The sequence below is a fragment of the Marmota marmota genome, unplaced genomic scaffold, assembly GCF_001458135.2.
Source record: "Marmota marmota marmota unplaced genomic scaffold, marMar, whole genome shotgun sequence".
Lineage (NCBI taxonomy): Eukaryota > Metazoa > Chordata > Mammalia > Rodentia > Sciuridae > Marmota > Marmota marmota.
This window is the reverse complement of record NW_026000000.1, coordinates 12,664,728-12,684,655: the sequence shown is the minus strand read 5'-3', so window position 1 is coordinate 12,684,655 and position 19,928 is coordinate 12,664,728. Positions and strand designations below refer to the sequence as shown.

At 37.2% G+C, this 19,928-nt stretch overlaps 1 long non-coding RNA gene across 24 annotated transcripts in view; it reads right to left on the bottom strand.

Moving 5' to 3' along the window:
• The window catches only part of LOC125618044, a 330,853-nt gene that overhangs the window by 227,172 nt on the left and 83,753 nt on the right, over positions 1-19,928 (bottom strand). For 17 of the 24 annotated variants that reach the window (XR_007349248.1, XR_007349253.1, XR_007349259.1 and 14 more), the window contains 4 exons: positions 11,360-11,566; positions 5,876-5,969; positions 4,851-4,944; positions 4,343-4,558 (listed from right to left, as the gene is read on the bottom strand). This is a non-coding gene — a long non-coding RNA (uncharacterized LOC125618044). Of the gene's footprint in view, positions 1-4,342; positions 4,559-4,850; positions 4,945-5,875; positions 5,970-11,359; positions 11,567-13,623; positions 13,680-19,928 lie in introns of all 24 variants that reach the window. The other 7 variants (XR_007349246.1, XR_007349262.1, XR_007349266.1 and 4 more) reach the window with 4 other exon arrangements.

Sequence of the window (19,928 nt, the reverse complement as noted above, 5' to 3'; positions counted from 1 at the left end):
ATAGAGATAAATGGAAATGGAGGTGGAAATCAAACAGGGTTTGTTCCAGCTGCTTGAAACTTCAGTCACTCAATTAGCTCCTACTGTGCACTCTCTGATTTGTTCCTTGTTGCAACAGACCTAAGTTGCTGTAGAAAGAAACAACTTTATCTGAGAGCATTTTAGGATCAAGCAAAAAAATCAATGTGCTGAAATAGCTATAAAATGGTTTTAGTTGGATTTCTTTGATACTGGGCAGGATTCATCCATTACACAACCCCACTAGGCTCCCCAAGTACGGGCCTTCTAGGTTCCATGGTTAGGTTTAGGTTTAGGGTTATGTTTTGTTGGATATCTTTCATACTGGGCAGATTTTATCCTTTACCATCCCCTCTAGGTTGCCCAAGTCTGGGTCTTCTAGGTTCAATGGTTCTGTAACAGGGTAGGCTTAGATTTCACTTTAGGGTTAGGGGGTTTTATTGGCCAGATATTTTAGATAATGTGTAGCATTCATCCTATACCTAGCCTTCCTAATCTCCCCAAGTTTGGGTCTTCTAGGTTCAAACATTCACTGGCAGCAACCATTTGAATTTTCAGTTTTCACTTCATTTTGCCTTATAGGGATAAATGGAAATGGAGATGGAAATCAAACAGGGTTTGTACTAGATGCTTGAAACTTCAGTCACTGAATTAGCTTTCAGTGTCCACTCTCTCATTTGTTTCTTATTGCAGTTGACCTAAGTTGATGTAGAAGGAAACACTTTATCTGAGAGCATTTTAGGATCAAGATAAAATAATATCAATGTTCAAAAATAGCTCCAAAATATATTTGGTCAGATTTCTAGGATACTAGGCAGGAATCATCCTTTACACCACCCCACTAGGCTTTTCAATATAGGTCTTCTAGGTTCCATGGTTCTTTAGCAGGTTTAGGTTAGTTTTACAGTAAGGTTAGGGTTATGTTTTGTTGGAATCTTTGATACTGGGAATATTTTATCCTTTACCCATCCCCTCTAGGTTCCCCAAGTTTGGGTCTTCTAGGTTCAACAGTTCTAGACCAGGTTAGACTTATATTTTGCTTTAGGGTTAGGGTTAGTTATGGCTGTATTTATTTGATAATGTGTAGCATTCATCCTTACCTAGCCTTCCTAATCTCCCCAAGTTTGGGTCTTCTAAGTTCAAAGGATCGCTTGGAGGAACAGTTTGAATTTTCAGGTTTTACTTCATTTTGCACTATAGGGATAAATAAAAATTGAGGTGGAAATCAAACAGGATTTGTGCTAGGTGCTATAAACTTTACTCACTCAATTAATTCTCCTTGTGCACTCTCTCTTTTGTTCCTTCTTGAATTAGAGCTAATCTGAAGTAGAAATAGACAGCTTTATCTGTGAGCATTTTAGGATCAAGCAACAAAGTATCCAAGTACTGAAATAGCTCCAAAATATTTTTCCTCAGATTTCTTTGATACTGGGAAGGATTCATCCTTTACCCAGCCCCAGGAGGCTTCCTTAGTTTGGGTCATCTAGGTCCCATTTTTCTCTAACAGGTTAGGTTTAGGGTCTGGCTTAGGGTTAGATTTAGCATCAGGGTTAGTGTTAGGTTTGGTATAATTTCTTTGATACTGGGAAGGATTCATTCTTTACCTAGCTTTACTAAACTCCTCAATTTGGGGTCTTCTAGGTTGAATAGTTCACTGACAGGAACAGTTTGAAATTTCAGGTTTCACTTCATTTGTGCTACAGGGACAAATGGAAATGGAGGTGGAAATCAAACAGGGTTTGTGCTAGCTTCTTGAAACTTCACTCACTCAATTATGTCTCAGAGTGCACTTTCTCGTTTGTTCGTTGTTTAAGTAGACCTCTGTTGAAGTATAGTCAACACCTTTATCTGTGAGTATTTTAGGATCAAGAAATAAAATATACATGTCCTGAAATAGCTCCAAATTATTTTGGGTAAGATTTATTTGATACTGGGCAGGATTCATCTTTTACCCAGCCACACTAGTTTCTCCAAGTTTGAGTCTTTTAGGTTCAAAGTTCTCTAACAGTTTAGGATTAGGTTTAGGTTTACTGTTAGGATTAGGGTGAGGATTGGTTGGATTTCCTTTATACTTGGCAGGATTTATCTATTACCTAGCTTTAATAAGCTCCCAAGTTTGGGTCTTTAAGATTCAAATGTCTGCTGGCAGGCACAGTTAAAATTTTCAGGTTTCATTACATTTTGCATTATAAGTATGAATAGTAATGGAGGTGCAAATCAAAAAAAGTTTGTGCTGCTTGAAATTTCACTCACTCAATTACCTCTCAGTGTGCACTTTCTCCTTTTTTCAGTTTTGAAGTAAACCTAAGCTGAAGTAGAAAGGAATAGCTTTATCTGTGAGCATTTTAGGATCAAGCAAAAAAAATCCATATATTGAAATACCTGAAAAATATTTTGGTCAAATTTCATTGATACTAGCCAGGATTCATCATTTACCCCTCCCCATAGGCTCCCAAAGTTTGGATCTTCTATGTGCAATGTTTTCCTAAAACATTAGTATTAGGTTTAGGTTTATTGTTAGGGTTAGGGTTAGGTTATCATTAGGGTGAGAGTTAAGTTTGGTTGGATTTCTTTGATACTTGGTTATTCATCCTTTACCTAGCCTTACTAAGCTCCCCAAGTTTGGGTCTTCAGGGCTTAAAGGTTTGCTGGCAGGAACAATTTGAATTTTCAGGTTTCACTTCGTTTTTCCTTGTAGGGTTGAATGGAAATGGAGGTGAAAATCAAACAGTGTTTGTGCTATCTTCTTGAAATTTCAGTTAATTAGTTCTCAGTGTGCACTCTCTCATTTGTTTCTTGTTGAAGCAGACCTCAGCTGAAGTACAAAGAAAAAACTTTTTCTGTGAGCATTTTAGCATCAAGCCTAAAAATATCAATATACTGATATAGATCCAAAATATTTTTGGTTGGATTTTATGATACTCTGAAGGATTCATCCTTTACCAAGGCCCAGTAGGGTCCCCAAGTTTGGTCTTCTAGGTTCATCAGTTCCATAACAGGTTAGGTTAGGTTTAGGTTTATTTTAGATTTAGGGTTTGCTTTAGCATTAGGGTTAGTTTTAGGTTTGGTTGGATTTCTTTGATACTTGGTTGGATTCATTTTTTACTTACCCTTACTTAGTCCCCCAAGTTTGGGTCTTCTATTTTCAAATGTTTGCTGGGAGAAACCATTTGATTTTTCAGTTTTCATTTTATTTTGCCTTATAGGGATAAATGGAAATGGAGGTGGAAATCAAACACTGTTTCTGCTAGCTGCTTGAAACTTCAGTCACTCAATTAGCTCTCAGTGTGCACTCTCTTATTTGTTCCTTGTTACAGTACACCTAAGCTGATGTAGAAATAAACAACTTTATCTGAGAGCATTTTAGGATCAAGCAAAGAAAATCAATGTGCTGAAATAGGTATAAAATATTTTAGTTATGTTTCTTTGATACTGGGCAGGATTCATCCTTTACTAAACCTCACTAGACTCCCCAAGTATGGGTCTCTTAGGTTTCATGGTTCTCTAGCAGGTTTGGATTAGGTTTAGGTTTAGGGTTAGTGTTATGTTTCATTTGATATTTTTGATACTGGGAAGAATTTGTCCTTTCCCCATCCCCTCTAGGTTCCCCAAGGTTGCATCTTCTAGGTTCAATGGTTCTGTAACAAGTTAGGATTAGATTTCGCTTTAGGGTTAGGGTTAGTTTTGGCCAGATTTCTTTGATCATGTATAGCATTCATCCTATACCTAGCCTTTGTAATCTTCCCAAGTTTGGGTCTTCTAGGTTCAAATGTTCACTAGCAGGAAACCTTTGAATTTTCAGTTTTCACTTCATTTTGCTTTATAGGGATAAATGGAAATGGAGGTGGAAATCAAGCAGTGTTTGTGCTAACTTCCCAAAACTTCAGTCACTCAATTAGCTCTCAGTGTCCACTTGCTGATTTGTTTCTTGTTGCAGTAGACCTAAATTGGTGTACAAAGAAACAACTTTATGTGAGAGCACTTTAGGATCAAGCAAAAAAAAAATCAATGTGCTGAAAAAGATACAAAATATTTTTGGTCGGATTTCTTTAATACTGGGCAGGATTTATCCTTTACAAAACCCCACTAGGCTCCCCAAGTATGAATCTCTTTGGTTCCATGGTTCTCTAGCAGATTTGGGTTAGGTTTTGGGTTGTATTTTGTCAGATATCTTTGATTTGTGGCAGAATTCATCCTTTCCCCATCCCCAAGTTTGGGTCTTCTAGGTTCTTCAGTTCTGTAACAGGTTAGACTTAGATTTTGCTTTAGGGTTAGGGTTAGTTTTGGCTGGATTTCTCTGATAATGTGTAGCATTCATCCTTACCTAGCCTTCCTAATCTCCCCACATTTGGGTCTTCCAAGTTCAAAGTTTCTCTTGAAGTAACAGTTTGAGTTTTCAGGTTTCACTTCATTTCGCCTTTTAGGGATGAATGGAAATGGAGGCAGAAATCAAAGAGGTTTGTGCTAGATGCTTGAAACTTTACTCACTCAATTAAGTCTCAGTGTACACTTCTGTCATTTGTTCCTTGTTGAAGTAGACCTCAGATGAATATAAAGGACAACTTTATCTGTGAGCATTTAAGATCAAGCAAAAAAAAAATCCATGTAGTGACAGAGCTTCAAAATATTTTTGGTCAGATTTCTTTGATACTGGGCAGGATGTATCTTTAACCCAGCCATACTCCTCTCCCCAAGTTTGGGTCTTCTAGGTTCAATGGTTCTCTAAAAGGTTAAGGTGAGGTTTAAAGTTAGGGTTATGGTTAGGTTTAGCATTAGGGTTTGGGTTATGTTGGGTTGGATTTCTTTGATACAGGGAAAAATTTATTCTTTACCTAGCCTTACTGAGCTCCCCATGTTTGGGTCTTCTAGGTTCAATTTTTCTTTGACAGAAACAGTTCAAATTCTTAGGTTTTTCTTCATTTTGCACTACAGAAATAAATAAAAATTGAGGTGGAAATCAAACAGGGTTTGTTCCAGCTGCTACAAATTTCACTCACTCAATTAGTTCTCAGTGTGCACTCTCTCCTTTGTTACTGTTGAAGTAGACCTTAGCTGAAGTAGAATGAAACAGCTATATCTGTGAGCATTTTAGGAATGAGCAAAAAAAAAACCATGTATTTAAATAGCTCCAAAATATTTTTGTTCTGATTTCTTTGATACTGGACAGAATTCATCCTTTACCCAGCTTCCTCGTCTCCCCAAGTTTGGTGTAATTTCTTCTTGGTTCAACAGTTATCTAACAGGTTAGGATTAGGTTTAGGGTTAGGGTTAGGGTTAGGGTTAGCATTAGGGTTAGATTAAGGTTTTGGCTGGATTTCTTTGACACTTGGCAGGATTCATCCTTTACCTAGCTTTACTAAGCTTCCCAAGTTTAGAATTCTTAGTTCAAAAGCTGTGCTGGCAGGAACAGTTGAATTTTCTCGTTTCACTTAATTTTGCATTATAGGAATGAATGGAAATGGAGGTGGAAATCAAACAGGGTTTGTGCTAGGTGCTTGAAACTTCACTCACTCAATTAGTTCTCACTGTTCACTCTCTCTTTTGTTCCTTCTTGAGGTAGAGCGAATCTGAAGTAGAAAGAAACAGCTTTATCTGTAAGCATTTTAGGATCAATTAAAAAAAAATCCACATACTGAAATAGCAACAAAATATTTTTCCTTGGATTTATTTGATACTGGGCAATATTCATCATTTACCCAGCCCCAGGGGGGCTCCCTTAGTTTGGGTCATCTAGGTCCCATGATTCACTAACAGGTTAGAGTTAGGTTAAGGGTCTGGTTTAGTGTTAGATTTAGCATCAGGGTTAGGGTTAGATTTGGTGTAATTTCTTTGATACTGGGCAGGTTTCATTCTTTACCTAGCTTTTCTAAGCTCCACAATTTAGGGTCTTCTAGGTTTTATGGTTTGCTGGCAGGAACAGTTTGGAATTTCAGGTTTCACTTCTTTTTTCCCTAGAGGGATAAATGAAAATGGAGGTGAAAATCAAACAGGGTTTGTGCTAGCTGCTTGAAACTTCACTCACTCAATGTCTCAGTGTCCACTCTCTCCTTTGTTCCTTGTTGAAATAGACTTCTGCTGAAGTATGAAGAACAGCTTTATCTTTGAGCATTTTAGGATCAAGCAATGAAATATACATGTCCTGAAATAGCTACTAAATATTTTTGGTAAGATTTCTTTGACACTGGGCAGGATTCATCTTTTACCCAACCACACTAATGTCTCCAAGTTTGGGTCTTTTAGGTTCAAAGATTCTCTAACAGGTTAGGGTTGGGTTTAGGTTTAGCATAAGGGTTAGGGTGAGGTGTGGATGGCTTTCTTTTATACTTGACAGGATTCATTCTTTACCTATGCTTACTAAGCTCCCCAAGTTTGGATCTTCAAGGTTCAAAGGTCTGCTGGTAGGCACAGTTTAAATTTTCAGGTTTCACTACATTTTGCTTTATTGGGATGAATGGAAATAAAGGTGAAAATCAAAAAGGTTTGTGCTAACTGCTTGAAACTTCACACACTCAATAGTGCTCAGTGTGTGCACTCTCCTTTTTTCAGTTTTGAAGTAGACCTAAGCTGAGTTATAAAGAAACAGCTTTATCTGTGAGCATTTTAGGATCAAGCAAAAAATGTACATATATTTAAATAGCTAAAAATTATTTTGTTCAGATTTTTTTTTATATTATCCAGGATTCATTCTTTACCCCACCCCACTAGGCTCCCGATATTTGGGTCTTCTAGGTGTAATGGTTCCCTAACAGGTTAGGTTAGTTTTAGGTTTATTGTTAGCATTAGGGTTAGGATTAGCATTAGGGTGAGATTTAAGTTTGGTTGGATTTCTTTGATACTTGATAGTATTCATTCATTACCTAGCCTTACTAAGCTCCCCAAGTATGGGTCTTCAATGTTCATAGGTTTGATGGCAGGAACAGTTTGAATTTTCAGGTTTCACTTCTTTTTTCTTTTAGGGTTGAATGGAAAAGGATGTGAAACTCCAACAGTGTTTGTGCTAGCTTCTTGAAACTTCACTCAGTCAATTCATTCTTAGTTTGCACTCTCTCATTCGTTTCTTGTTAAAGTAGACCTCAGCTGAATTAGAAAGAAAAATACTTTATCTGTGAGCATTTTAGCATCAAGCCTAAAAATATCCATATACTGAAATTGATCCAAAATATTTTTGATCAGATTTTTATGATACTTGGCAGGATTCATCCTTTAACAAGGCCCAGTATGTTTCCCAGGTTTGGTTCTTCTAGGTTCAACTGTTCCATAACAGGTTACGTTAGGTTTAGGTTTATTTTAGGATTGGGGTTTGCCTTAGCATTAGGGTTAGCATTAGGTTTGGTTGCATTTTTTGATACTTTGTAAGATTCATCCTTTCCCTACCATTTCTAAGTTCCTCAAGTTTGGGTCTTCTATGTTCAATGGGTCTCTTATAGTTTAGGGTTAGGTTTAGGTTAGGGTGAGAGTTAGGTTTAGTGTAAGGGTTAGGGTTAGGTTTTGTGGGACTTTTTGATACTGTGCAGCATTCATCCTTCCCCTATCCTTGCTAAGCTCCCCAAGTTTGGGTCTTCTAGGATCAAACGTTCACTGGCAGGACCCATTTGAATTTTCAGTTTTCACTTCATTTTTGCCTTAGAGGGATAAACGGAAATGGAGGTGGAAATCAAACAGATTGTGCTAGCTGCATGAAAATTCAGTCACTCAATTAGCTCTCAGTGTGCACTCTCTGTTTCGTTCCTATTGCAGTAGACCTAAGCTGATGTTAAAAGAAACAACTTTATCTGAGAGCATTTTAGAATCAAGCAAAACAAAATCAATGTGCTGAAGTAGGTATAAGATATTTTTGGTTGGATTCTTTGATACTGGGCAGAATTCATCCTTTACATAATCCCACTATGCTTCCCAACTATAGGTCTTCTAGGTTCCATGGTTCTCTAGCAGGTTTGGGTTAGGTATAGGGTTAGGTTTAGGGTTATGTTTCATTGGACATCTTTGATACTGGGCAGATTTCTTCCTTTTGCCCATCCCCTCTATGCTCCCCAAGTTTGGGTCTTCTAGGCTCAATGGTTCTGTACCAGGTTAGGGTTAGCTTTCACTTTAGGGTTAGAGTTAGTTTGGGCCAGATTTCTTTGATAATGTGTAGCACACATCCTATACCTAGCCTTCCTAATCTCCCCAAGTTTGGGTCTTCTAAGTTCAAAGTTTCACTTGCAGGAACACTTTGAATTTCCATGTTTCACTTCAGTTTTGCCTTTTAGGGATGAGTGGAAATGGAGGCAGAAATCAAACAGGGTTTGTGTTAGCTGCTTGAAACTTCACTCCGTCAATTAGGTCTCAGTGTACATTTTGTCATTTTTCCCTTGTTGAAGTAGACCTCGGATAAATATAAAGGAGAGCTTTATCTTGAACATTTTAGGATCAAGCAAAAAATATCCATGTAGTGAAAGAGTTCCAAACTATTTTTGGACAGATTTCTTTGATACTGGGAAGGATTTATCCTTAACCCAGCCACACTACTCTCACCAAGTTTAGGTCTTCTAGGTTCAATGGTTCTCTAACAGATTAGGGTGATGTTTAGGGTTATGGTTAGTGTTAGGTTTAGCATTAGTGTTAGGGTTATGTTTGGTTGGATTTCTTTGATACAGGGCAAAATTCATTCTTTACCTAGCCTTACTAAGCTCCCCACATTTGGGTCTTCTAGGTTCAATGATTCTCTGGCAGAAACAGTTTGAATTTTCAGGTTTAACTTCATTTTGCATTATAGGAATAAATGAAAATTGAGGTGGAAATGAAACAGGGTTTGTGCTAGCTGCTACAAACTTAACTCACTCAATTAGTTCTCAGTGTGTACTCTCTCTTTTGTTTAGTGTGGAAGTAGACCTAAGCTGAAGTAGAAAGAAACAGCTTTATTTGTGAGCATGTTAGGAATATGCAAAAATAATCCATGTATTTAAATAGCTCCAAAATATTTTTGTTCTGATATTTTTTACTGGGCAGAATTCATTCTATTCCTATCCTCCTCGTCTCCCCAAGTTTAGGTCTTCTAGGTTCAGCAGTTCCCTAACAGGTTAGGATTAGATTTGGGGTTAGGGTTAGGGTTAGTGTAAGGTTTAGCATTAGGGTTAGTGTAAGGTTTGGTTGGATTTCTTTGATAATTCCCAGGATTCATTTTTTACCTAGACTTACTAAGTTTCCCAAGTTTGGATCTTCTAGTTTAAAAGCTGTGCTGGCAGGTACAGTTGAATTTTCTTGTTTCACTTTATTTTGCCTTATAGGGATGAATGAAAATAGAGGTGTAAATCAAACAGGGTTTGTTCTAGGTGCTTAAAACTTTACTCACTCAGTTAGTTTTCAGTGCGTACTCTCTCTTTTGTTTCTTGTTGAAGTAGACCTAAGCTGAACTAAAAAAGTTCTCTTTACCTGTGAGTGTTTTAGAATCAAGAAAAAAATATATCCATGTACTGAAATGGCTACAAAATATTTTTGGTTGGATGTCTTTGATACTGGAAAAAATTTATCCTTTACCCAGCCCCATAAGGCTCCCCACGTTTGGGATTTCTAGGTTTAATGAATCTCTACCAGTTTAATGTTAGTTTTCATGTTAGGTTTAAGGTTAGTTTTAGGTTTAGCATTAAGTTTAGGGTTAGGTTCAGTCAGATTTATTTGACATTGTGCAGGATTCATCCTTTACCTATCCCTACTATGTTTTCCAAGTTTGTTTCTTGTAGGTTAAACATTTCGTTGGCAGAAACAGTTTGAATTTTCAGGTTTCACTTTATTTTGTCTTATCGGGATCAATGGAAATGAAAGTGGAAATAAAACTGTGTTTGTGCTAGCTTCTTGAAACTTCACTACTCAATTAGTTGTCAGTGTGCACACTCCCGTTTCTTTCCAGTGGAAGTAGCCATAACATGAAGTAGAAAGAATGCAGTTTATCTGTGAGCATTTTAGGATCAAACAAAATATATCCATGTACTGAAATGGCTCCAAAACATTTTTGCTCGGATTTCTTTTATTCTGGGCAGGATTCATCCTTTACTCAGCCTCAGTAGGCTCCTTAAGGTTGGGTCTTCTAGGTTTCACAATTCTCTAGTAGTTTAAGGTTAGGTTTACAGTTAGAGTTAGGGTTAGTTTTAGCATTAGGGTTAGGGTATGGTTTTGTTGGAATTCTTTGATACTTGGCAGAATTCATCCTTCACCTATCCTTACTGAGCTCCACAAGTTTGGGTCTTCTAGGTCTATTGGATTTCTAATAGGTTACGATTAAGTTTAACATTTGGGTTAGAGTTAGGTTTGTTTGGATTTCCTTGATACTTGTCAGGATTCATTCTTTACCTAGCCTTACTAATCTATCCAGGTTTGGGTCTTCTAGGTTCAATGGACCCCTGGGAGGAATAGTTTGAATGTTCATGTTTCACTTCATTTTGTGCAATAGGGATAAATAAAAATTGAGGTGGAAATGAAACAGGCTTTATGCTAACTGCTGGAAAATTCACTCACTAAATTAGTTCTCAGTGTGCATTCTCTTTTTTGTTCAGTGTTGAAGTATACCTAAGCTGAAGTAGAAAGACACAGGTTTATTTGTGAGCATTTTAGGTCAAGCAAAAAAAAATCTGTGTACTGAAATAGGTCCAAAATATTTTTGGCTGGATTTCATTGATTCTTGTCAAGATTCCTCATTTACCCTGCTTCACTAGGTTCCTCAAGTTTTGGTCTTCTCTGTTCAATGGTTCACTAACAGGTTAGGGAGAGTGTTATGGTTAGGGTTTTGGTTAGGTTAGGTTAGGTTCGATTTATTTGATACTTGGCTAGATTCATCATTTATCTAGCCTTACTAAGCTTTCCAAGTTTGGGCCTTCTATGTTTAAAAAGCTTGCTGGCAGGAACACTTTGAATTTTCAGGTTTCACTTCATTTTGCCCTATAGGGATGAACGGAAATGGTGGTGGAAATCAAACAGGGTTTGTGCTAACTGTGTGAAAATTCATGCACTCAATTAGTTGTCAGTGTGCACTCTCTCATTTGCTCTTTTTTTAAGTACACCTAAGCTGAAGTATAAAGAATTTGCTTTATCTTTGAACATTTGAGAATCAAGCAAAAATATGTCTATGTAGTGGCCCCAAAATAATTTAGGTCAGATTTATTTGATACTATGCATGATTCATCCTTTACCCAGCACCACATGGCTCTCAGGTTTGGGTATTCTATTTTCAATGGATCTCTAACAAGTTAGTGTTAGGTTTAGAATTATTGTTATGGTTTGGGTTAACATTAGTGTTAGGGTTAGGATTAGATTAGGTTTGATTACCTTGACACTTAGCAGGATTCATCCTTTCCCTAGCCTTACTTACCTCACCATGTTTGGGTCTTCCATGTTCAAAGATTCACTGGTAGGAACACTTTGAATTTTCAGGTTTCCCTTCATTTTGCTTTATCAGGATGAATGGAAATGGAGGTGGAAATCAAGCAGTGTTTGTTGTAGCTTCATGAAACTTCACTCACTCAATTAGGTCTCAGTGTGCACTCTCTCATATGTTCCTTGTTGAAGTAGGCCTAAGCTGCAGTAGAAAGAATGCACTTTATCAGTGACCGTTTTAGAATAAAGCAAAAATATATTCATGTACTGAAATGGCTTCAAAATGTTTTTGGTCAGATTTCTTAGATACTGGGTGGGATTAATCCTTTACCCAGCCCCGTCAGTATTTTTAAGTTTGGTTCTTCTAGGCTCAACGGATGTCTAACAGATTGGGATGAGGTTTAGAATTATTGTTTGAATTAGGGTTAAGGTTAGCAATAGGGTTAGGGTTATATTTGGTTGGAATTCCTTTATACTTGGAAGGATTCATCTTTTACCTATCCTTACTAAGCTCCACATATTTGGATCTTCTAGGATCAAAGTTTCGCTGGCAGGAACAGTTTAATTTTCTGATTTCACTTCACTTTGCCTCATAGGAATGAATGGAAGTGAAGGTGGAAGTCAAACAGGTTTTGTGCTAGAATCTTGAAAATTCACTCATTCAATTAGAACTCAGTGTGCCCTTGTTGTAGTCCACCTAAGCTGAATTAGAAGGAAACATCTTTGTCTGTGAGCTTTTTAGGATCAAGCAAAAAAAACATCAATATACTGAAATAGCTCCAAAATATTTTTGGTCAGATTAATTTGATACTGGGCAGAATTCTTCATTTACCATGCCCCACTAGGCTCCCCAAGTTTGGTATTCTAGGTTCAACAGTTCTCTAACAGGTTAGGGTTAGGTTTAACATTAGGGTTAGGGTTACGTTTAGGTTTTGGTTTGTTTGTTTGTTTGTTTGTTTGTTTAGGGTTTGTGTTAAGTTTGATTGGATTTCTTTGATACCTTGCAGAATTAATTCTTTATCTAGCCTTGCTAAGTTCCAAAATTTTAGTCTTCTAGGTTCAAAGGTTCACTGGCAGGAATAGTTTGAATGTTGGGCAGGCCCTGCCCTGCCCTGCCCTGCCCTGCTCTGCCCTGCCCTGCCCCACTAGGAGAGAGGTGCTTGGCTCCCCATGGCACAATCAGGACTAGTACCCAGGTCTTTGGTTTCTGTGCCTGATCCCCTTCCCTACTTAGGAAAGCCATCTAACATTAACAGTTGGTATTTCTTTTTCCTTTTCAGGAGACAGAATAATTTGGGTGGAAATTTTGGAGAAAAATTGCAAGGTGCACAGTGAGATTACAGCAGATGCTCAGGGACCAGAATCCTGGTGCCATTCTCACTGGCTGTGTGAACTTGTGCACTCTGTCCTCAGTTTTCTGATCTATAAAACAGAATGCTAGCAATGCCAGCTGACTCTTTGGGATTGAACAGGGTAAAGTTCTTGGTGCCGGGCACTTGTTGAGGCTCAGTGAGTCCCTGCTGCTGATGGAAGTCACATGTCCTCTTGAGTCCTGCTTTTGCAAAGATGCAGAGCCACAAAGAGTGGGGCCTTGGTCCAGGATGTCCCCAGCCCTTTTCTCCAGTTTTGTCCACTCCCAGATCCTTATGACTTCCCTCTACAGGAACTTGGGGTGAAAAAAATTTCAGAGTTTCTGATTCTGAGGGGTGGAAAGCAAAGGGGGCTTTCTTGTGGTTTCTTTCTCATCTCTTAGATCCGCCTGGAGACTGTACCTACTCTGGAGCAAGTGCCTAGAAAAAGGACATGGCTTCTGAGCAAAGGGAAGCAAGGTCCCAGGTGAGCTCATTGCCTTCACTTTTCTTAGTGGATGGATTTTCCCTCTCCTGTTTACAATACAACCTTCACCAGAATTCAGAGCACAAGTCCTTTGATCTTGGGGGAGCTGCTCCACCCTCACAGGAGGTGGTGGATTCTGTAAGGAATACTGCCCATACTCACACATGTCTAGTGTCCACGTTTTTCTTGTTAAATACATTTTTGTTCATTAATCTCAATTCATTGTGTGCTTACTAATTTGATTGGATTATATGCCACAAGTATGTAATACTAGGGATAAAACAAACATGCAAACCTGATAAAATTCCTTTCTGGCCCTCCCTCCTTCACTCATTTTTCTTCCAACCCTTGGCAAAATGCTTTTATAAAATTCCCACCCCTGAGCAAATGCTTTGCATATACCAATTTTTAATCTTGACCTACCATTTTCATCTCTATGCTGGGCAACTAACAGAGGCACCCCATCCAGATGACATAACCTAAGAACAAAAAATAGCCATGTTGCAGGGCACACAGTTGGAGAATTCTCTTTCTCTGAAGGCAAAGAGGATGTTCCTCAGGAAGCAGAAGGAGATTTCCATGAGGATCTCATGAGATATTGGTGGTAGAGAAGCATCAAATGCTGTGGTTGGGAAGTGGGGTCCTTAAGATTACATTTTGACTCAATTCCTTTGCTACTGTTTATGGGCCTTGGACAAATAACTCCACCTCTCAGTGCCTCAGTTTCCTCACCTATAAAATCAAAATAACAGCTATGCCTACCTCCTAGGATAGGTGAGAGGATGACATGAGTTAGTACATGAAAAGTGTTTATATCAGGGCTGGGCACAAACCAATTTCTCAGTGTGTGGTTATTATGGTAGTTGAATGATACTCTAGTTAATAATAGTATTAATTTCATGGATAGAAATTGGTAAGCACAGGGGTAGATTACTTGCCTAGCTTTTTTGTAAGGCCCTAGTATTTTTCCCCAGCATCATAAACATTTTTAAAAATTATATAATGTTTCTAGGACCCAGAAAATACTGATCCTTTCTCTATTAACCTTCATCTAACATTAACAGTTGGTATTTCTTGAGTGTCCAATATGCTAGGGAATGTTCTGAGGGTTTTTGCATTTGTTATTTCTCATTTTCATAACAGCATGACAGTTATCCCTTATGTAATTTGGATCACATATCCCCTATATAATATGTAATATAATATATTCCCTATATAATATGGGATGAAGACCTCAAAAGTCCATGGGTTTAAGATGTGATCCTTTGTTCATTTTATAGACAAAGAAGGAACTGAGGCTCAAATTAGTTAAGTAACCCAAGTTCATTCTCAGGTACATCTGACCTTCAATCCATGCTTGGACCAGCCACTCCTTTGGTGCATCTTTCAGAGTATGGACAAACGCAGCTACCTGTTCCAGGGCGTTTTAGCAATATTGCATTATTTACAGACCCCAAAACATGGTGGAGTCTGATCTTCTGAGGCTATGGACAGGACCCACCATTGTTAAGTTTTTCTCTTCCCCAGAACCTCCTTCATCCCTATGTGTAAGTCAACCCCTACTGCATCTCCCTATCCTCACCTGCTGCCCATGGGTTAGAGTGGGGTGATGTGGTATGTTTAGGACCAGAGAGAGTGCTGGATTCACAACTGGAATACTTAAGTTATGGTCTTGCTGTTGCCACTGGTAAAGCATATGATTCCTGGTCTTGGTTGCACTTGATCTCATTATCCTTTTCTCTGAAATAGAGATTGAACTACAAGATGGCATATGGTCCTGCTTGTTCTTCCAGTTTTGTTTTGTTGCAGTACTGGAGATCAAACCCAGGGCTCTTGCATGTCAGACAACTCTACAACTGAGCTCTAACCACAATCCCTACACAGTTGCTTTCACTGTTTAAATTTTTAAATGCATTTTCCTTGTGTGTTATTTGCACTGTAAATTCCTTGAGGGCAAAGATCATTTCTTGTATTTCTTCCATATATCAGTAAATTATTTTTCTTGTCATATATTGCATGCTCATGGTAGAAATTTCAGAGAATAATAAAAGCATATGAACAGTAAAAGTTGGGTTTTTTCCCACTATACACTCACAACATTCTTATGATACTAGGAGTGGTGGGGCAGGGAGATCCCTAACCCACCAAACAAGTAATGCTGCAGAACCAGACACTGGCTGGGTGTCCTTTAATTCAATTTGTCTATAACACTGTCTTCTTGGGGGTAACAACAGTTCCCATAGGTTGAGGGTTTAGCTTTGTAAGACTTTCCCCAATTCATACACCAGTTTAGGCCAGTTATGACTACCCAGTTATTAATTAGTGTTCCCTGGCAACCCCCTCCTTTATTAATTTGGTAGAGCAGTTCACAAAATTAAGGGAAACATTTACCATCTTACTATAAAAGTTATCACCAAAACTATAATAAATAAGTTATCAGAAAGGATCCAGATAAATAGGTGCATAGAATGAGGTATGGGTGTGCCACCCTCCATGCATTCAGCTCTCAGACTCTCCAAGTCCTTTCTTTTCAAGTTTTTATGGAGGCTCCGATAATACAGACATGATATATTAAATCATTGTCCAAATTCACCATCAGGCCCTAGCCTTTGTCAGTTCTTAGCATATAAAAAGTCACTTGTCATTTATCACTTTGAAGATTCTATAAATTTTAGGAGATGTGTGCCAGGAAATGGGATGAAGACCAAATGTTTATTTCACAATATCACAACATTTATAAAAAAGAAAGTAAAATCACTTCCTTCAACATCTAGAGGTAACCATTGACAACTTTTGGTATATATCTATAAGATAGTTTTCTATGTTTTTTATTTATGTGCATATGTTATGTGTATTTATCTTTTTAAATTTTTATTCTAAAATGTACATACTGAATAATTTTAACCATTTTTGAGTGTATAGTTCAGTGACATTTTAAATACATACATTTACATTGTTAAGAAACCATAATCACTATCCATCTCCATTGTAAATGATGACATAAAACAACAACTTGACTTTAAAGAAAATAAGATAGCTTGCTCTGAACCAATTATTAATGTCAGAGGAACATGGATTCAAATTGTCTGAATGACTTGTTCTGATGTGAAGGAGTAACTATGAGGTAACCAAGATGTAACCATGAACTACTTTATAGCCAAAGAATAAAAGTCATCAATCAATATGTTTAAGAAATAAATTGGTGGGGCCAGTAGGTAGGTGAGCTGTAGCAAAGAGGGAAAGTTTTTCCTATAGGTATTAACTGTTACAGCCCTTTAGCTTTAAGGTTGGGGGAGGCCAGAGGTCTGTTAAGCTGTTAATACATTCTAAAAGGTTTACTAATAGGAGAATGTTAGGTCAGATACAAAAGTTAAAGTAAATGACATTTTTTCTAAAGGCCCCAATGTAGCCCTATCTAATGTTGTCTTTCAACCTACAAATTGCCATCTCTCCACAATCAAGGTGTTCTCAGCTTAGTTCAATCTTCATGATCTTTAATTCACATGTGGCACTGGGGAATAAAATTCACTGATTTATGTCCCAATAAATTCCACTATTATGTATAAATATAATGCACCAATAAAGGATCAAGATATATTGAAAATATAGATGTGGCTTCTTCAAAGAAATTCAGATTCTTAATAGATTATCTTACTTATATATTCCTAACCCTATGAGGTAGGCATTGAGAGGCAGATGTACAGATTGAATAAGAATGGGGCCTCAGACAACAACTAGTATTGGAATTCCACTTTTATCACTGCCCTGCTGTGTGACTTTAATAGACTTCTTAACCTTTCTTACTTTTTTTTTCTTTTGTGGAATGAGGACAATTATATTACCTTCCTAAGTTGTGGTGAAAATTAAATAGATTATATACAAAAGATTAACATAAATCTCTTAGAGCAGTACTTGGCCCATAGAAAGCATTTAATAACTGACAGCTATTTTAATTTGTGTACTTAGTATCCTCAAACTCAAGTAAGCAGACGGTTCCTGTCTTAAGTTATTTAACCTAGTCATCAGTGAATGTTTAGGGTTTTTTTTTTTCATTTTTTGCTAGTATACACCATAATAAGTTTCCTTATATGGGCAATTTTGTGTACTGTTCATTACAGGACAAATACAATCATTGGCAAGTTAAAGAATGTACACATTTCCAAGCTTTGTAATATGTTTTATCAAATCTCTGTCAGACAGATTGTTCTAATCAACACTCCCACTAATGGCCTCAATCCCTTTACACATCTCTTATAGTGGTTAACACAAGGCTAGTGTGTTAGTCAGCTTTCCATTACTATTGCAAAATGCCTGAGGTAATAAGCTTATAAGGTGGAAATGTTTATTTAGGCTCAGCCTATTGTTACTTGACTCTGTCACTTTGGGACTGTGGCAGAACAGTACTTCATTGCTGGAAGTGCATGGCAGACTAAGCTGCTCACATCATGACAGCTGGAAAGTGAAGAGAGAGAAAAGAAGGGACCAAAGTCCCAAATTTCCTACAAGAGCTCACCCCATTGACCTATTTTTTTTTTTACTAGGCCACACCTCTTATAGTTTCTACCACTTTCCAATAGCTTTTTGGGCTGGAGACCAAGCCTTTAACACCTGGGCATTTAGGGGTTACTCAAGATCAAAGCTAAAGCAGCCATGTTCATACTTTCTATGGCTCAGTTTATTTTTGTCACTGGATGAATATTCATTAAATAAATGACCTGGCCCCTTGAAATCCTTGAATAATATCAGCAGGATTATTCCTCTGCCTTCCCTTCATTCCCCTTTTTCTAATCCAAAGAACTTTTATTCTTCCCTAACCACCCCACCCGCCACCCTATAGTGAATTAACATCCACAAATCAGAGAAAACATTTGACCTTTGGATTTTTGGAATCAGATTATTTCACTTAACATGATTTTCTTGAATTCCGTTCATTTACTGGCAAATGCCATAATTTCATTCTTCTTTGTGGCTGAGTAATATTCTATTGTGCAAATATACCATATTTTCTATATCCATTCATTTGTTGAAGGGCACCTAGGTTGGTTCCATGATTTAACTATTGTGAATTGAGCTGCTGTAAACATTGATGTGGCTGCATTACTGAAGTATGCTATTTTAGGCCCTTTGGGTATAAAATGAGGAGTGGATTAACAAGCAAATGGTGGTTTCATTCAAAATTTTCTAAGGCATCTTCATAGTGCTTTCCAGAGTGGTTTCACAAATTTGCAGTCCCACCAGCAATGTATGAGTGTAAATTTTCCCCCACATTGTTGCCAACATTTATTGTTCCTCATATTCTTGATGATTGAAAAGGCAAATTTTAACAAATACAAAAACTATTGATGTATAAAAATCCCATGTATCATATCAGATCATATTTGGAAGATACTAGAAATCAACAGAAAGGAAAATAATAGAAACAAAACAAATACATGGAGATTGAATAATACTCTTAAATGAACAATAAATTAAAGAAAAATGAGAATAGAAATCCAGAAATTCTTAGAAATAGACAATGAGATAAAACATCAAAATATTTTCAATATTATGAAAGTGGTTCTAAGCAGAAAAGTTGTACTGAGTGACCACATTAAACATGGGTTCCAGATAGATGAGTTTGTTCTTTGATAAGATAAATGAGATTGACACACCCTTAGCTAAACTAACCAAAATAAGTGTGAGAAGACCAAACTCAACAAGATCAGAGATCAAAAAGGATATATCACCACAGACCCATCTGAAATCCAGATGTTTATCACAACCTATTTTGAAAATTTATACTCCAATAAACTGTAAAATATGGAAGACATTGACAAATTTCTAGACACATATGACCTGCCCAAATTGATAAAGCTATAAAATCTTAGATTAATATCAAATAATAAATTTTAATCAGCAATTAAAAATAATCCCAAAAAAGAAAATCTCAGGACCAGATTGGCTCTCAGCTGAGTTTTAAGAAACATTTAAAGAATAATTAAGGGGCTGGGGATGTGGCTCAAGTGGTAGCGCACTCGCCTGGCATGCGTGCGGCCCGGGTTCGATCCTCAGCACCACATACAAAGATGTTGTGTCCACCGAAAAATAAATAAATAAATATTTAAAAAAAAATAAAAAATAAAGAATAATTAAAAACAGTCTCCCTCAAATCATTCCATGAAATTGAAATGGAGGGAAAAGTCTCTAATAGATTTTATGAGGCCAGAATAACCATCATTCCAAAGTCAGACAAAGTTGCATCAAGGAAAGAATACTACAAAGTAATATCTTTGGTGAATATAGATCCAAAAATTCTTAGTAAAATATTAGCAAACTGCCTTCAAAAGCACATCAAAAAGATAACATGACATTATCAAGTGGGTTCCTTTCTAGGGATGCAAGTGTGGTTCAACATATCCAAATCAATAAATGTAATTCACACTTAAACAGAAATAAGAACAAGAATCACATGATCATTTTAATAGATGCTGAAAAACATTTGATCAGGCAGGGAAAGTAGGGAAATTCCTCAAAAATAGAGCAGTAGGGAGATTTCTCAAAAATAACTAGTGGAGGGAACCACCATTTGACCCAGATATTCCATTATTTGGTATTTTTCCAAAAGATCTTAAATTGGCAAAATAATAGTGATAGAGCCATTTCCATGTTTATAACAGCACAATTCACAATAGTAAATAATGGAATCAACCTAGGTGCCTGACAATAGATGAATGAATTTTATATATATA